A 3,350-nucleotide genomic window follows, 5' to 3' on the forward strand; every position below is an offset into this window, starting at 1 on the left:
CAGATTTGTTGGAAATCATACATACAGATGTATGTGGTCCGATGAACGTTGAAGCTCGTGGCGGATATCATTATTTTCTCACCTTCACAGATGACTTAAGCAGATATGGGTATATCTACTTAATGAAACATAAGTCTGAAATGTTTGAAAAGTTCAAAGAATTTCAGAGTGAAGTTGAAAATCATCGTAACAAGAAAATAAAGTTTCTACGATCTGATCGTGGAGGAGAATATTTGAGTTACGAGTTTGGTGTACATTTGAAACAATGCGGAATAGTTTCGCAACTCACGCCACCCGGAACACCACAGCGTAATGGTGTGTCCGAATGTCGTAATCGTACTTTACTAGATATGGTGCGATCTATGATGTCTCTTACTGATTTACAGCTATCGTTTTGGGGATACGCTCTAGGGACGGCCGCATTCACATTAAATAGGGCACCATCAAAATCCGTTGAGACGACGCCTTATGAACTGTGGTTTGGCAAGAAACCAAAGTTGTCGTTTCTGAAAGTTTAGGGCTGTGATGCTTGTGTGAAAAAACTTCAACCTGATAAGCTCGAACCCAAATCGGAGAAATGTTTCTTCATAGGATATCCAAAGGAAACTATTGGATACACCTTCTATCACAGATCCGAAGGCAAGACTTTTGTTGCTAAATTCGGAAACTTTCTGGAGAAGGAGTTTCTCTCTAAAGATGTGAGTGGGAGGAAAGTAGAACTTGACGAGGTAACTGTACCTACTCCCTTATTGGAAAGTAGTACATCACAGAAACCTGTTTCTGTGACACCTACACTAGTTAGTGAGGAAGCTAATGATGATGATCATGAAACTTCAGAACAAGATACTACTGAACCTCGTAGATCAACCAGAGTGAGATCCGCGCCAGAGTGGTACGGTAATCCTGTTCTGGAAGTCATGCTACTAGATCATGATGAACCTATGAACTATGAAGAAGCGATGGTGAGCCCAGATTCCGCAAAATGGCTTGAAGCCATGAAATCTGAGATGGGATCCATGTATGAGAACAAAGTATGGACTTTGGTTGACTTGCCCGATGATCGGCAAGCAATTGAGAATAAATGGATCTTCAAGAAGAAGACTGACGCTGACGGTAATATTACTATCTACAAAGCTCGACTTGTCGCAAATGGTTTTCGGCTAGTTCAAGGGATTGACTACGATGAGACCTTCTCACCCGTAGTGATGCTTAAGTCTGTCTGAATCATGTTAGCAATTGCCGCATTTTATGATTATGAAATTTGGCAGATGGATGTCAAAACTGCATTCCTGAATGGATTTCTGGAAGAAGAGTTGTATATGATGCAACCAGAAGGTTTTGTCGATCCAAAGGGAGCTAACAAAGTGTGCAAGCTCTAGCGATCCATTTATGGACTGGTGCAAGCCTCTCGGAGTTGGAATAAACGCTTTGATAGTGTGATCAAAGCATTTGGTTTTATACAGACTTTTGGAGAAGCCTGTATTTACAAGAAAGTGAGTGGGAGCTCTGTAGCATTTCTGATATTATATGTGGATGACATATTACTAATTGGAAATAGTATAGAATTTCTGGATAGCATAAAGGGATACTTGAATAAGAGTTTTTCAATGAAAGATCTCGGTGAAGCTGCTTACATATTAGGCATTAAGATCTATAGAGATAGATCAAGACGCTTAATTGGACTTTCACAAAGCACATACCTTGACAAAGTTTTGAAGAAGTTCAAAATGGATCAAGCAAAGAAAGGGTTCTTGCCTATGTTACAAGGTGTGAAGTTGAGTAAGACTCAATGCCCGACAACTGCAGAAGATAGAGAGAAAATGAAAGATGTCCCTATGCTTTAGCCATAGGCTCTATCATGTATGCATTGCTATGTACCAGACCTGATGTGTGCCTTGCTATAAGTCTAGCAGGGAGGTACCAAAGTGATCCAGGAGTGGATCACTGGACAGCGGTCAAGAACATCCTGAAATACCTGAAAAGGACTAAGGATATGTTTCTCATATATGGAGGTGACAAAGAGCTCATCGTAAAAGGTTACGTTGATGCAAGCTTTGACACTGATCCGGACGATTCTAAATCGCAAACCGGATACGTGTTTACATTAAACGGTGGAGCTGTCAGTTGGTGCAGTTCTAAACAAAGCGTTGTGGCGGGATCTACATGTGAAGCGGAGTACATAGCTGCTTTGGAAGCAGCAAATGAAGGAGTCTGGATGAAGGAGTTCATATCCGATCTAGGTGTCATACCTAGTGCATCGGGTCCAATGAAAATCTTTTGTGACAATACTGGTGCAATTGCCTTGGCAAAGGAATCCAGATTTCACAAGAAAACCAAGCACATCAAGAGACGCTTCAATTCCATCCGGGATCTAGTCCAGGTGGGAGACATAAAGATTTGCAAGATACATACGGATCTGAATGTTGCAGACCCATTGACTAAGCCTCTTCCATAAGCAAAACATGATCAGCACCAAGGCTCCATGGGTGTTAGAATCATTACTGTGTAATCTAGATTATTGACTCCAGTGCAAGTGGGAGACTGAAGGAAATATGCCCTAGAGGCAATAATAAAGTTATTATTTATTTCCTTATATCATGATAAATGTTTATTATTCATGCTAGAATTGTATTAACCGGAAACATAATACATGTGTGAATATATAGACAAACAGAGTGTCACTAGTATGCCTCTACTTGACTAGCTCGTTAATCAAAGATGGTTATGTTTCCTGACCATGAACAAAGAGTTGTTATTTGATTAACGGGATCACATCATTAGGTGAATGATCTGATTGACATGACCCATTCCATTAGCTTAGCACCCGATCGTTTAGTATGTTGCTATTGCTTTCTTCATGACTTATACATGTTCCTATGACTATGAGATTATGCAACTCCCGTTTGCCGGAGGAACACTTTGTGTGCTACCATACATCACAACGTAAATGGGTGATTATATAGGTGCTCTACAGGTGTCTCCAAAGGTACATGTTGGGTTGGCGTATTTTGAGATTAGGATTTGTCACTCCGATTGTCGGAGAGGTATCTCTAGGCCTTCTCGGTAATGCACATCACATAAGCCTTGCAAGCATTGCAACTAATGAGTTAGTTGCGAGATGATGTATTACGGAACGAGTAAAGAGACTTGCCGGTAACGAGATTGAACTAGGTATAGGATACCGACTATCGAATCTCGGGCAAGTAACATACCGATGACAAAGGGAACAACGTATGTTGTTATGCGGTCTGACCGATAAAGATCTTCGTAGAATATGTAGGAGCCAATATGAGCATCCAGGTTCCGCTATTGGTTATTGACCGGAGACGTGTCTCGGTCATGTCTACATT

The sequence above is a fragment of the Triticum aestivum genome, chromosome 4A (genome assembly GCF_018294505.1).
Source record: "Triticum aestivum cultivar Chinese Spring chromosome 4A, IWGSC CS RefSeq v2.1, whole genome shotgun sequence".
NCBI lineage: Eukaryota > Viridiplantae > Streptophyta > Magnoliopsida > Poales > Poaceae > Triticum > Triticum aestivum.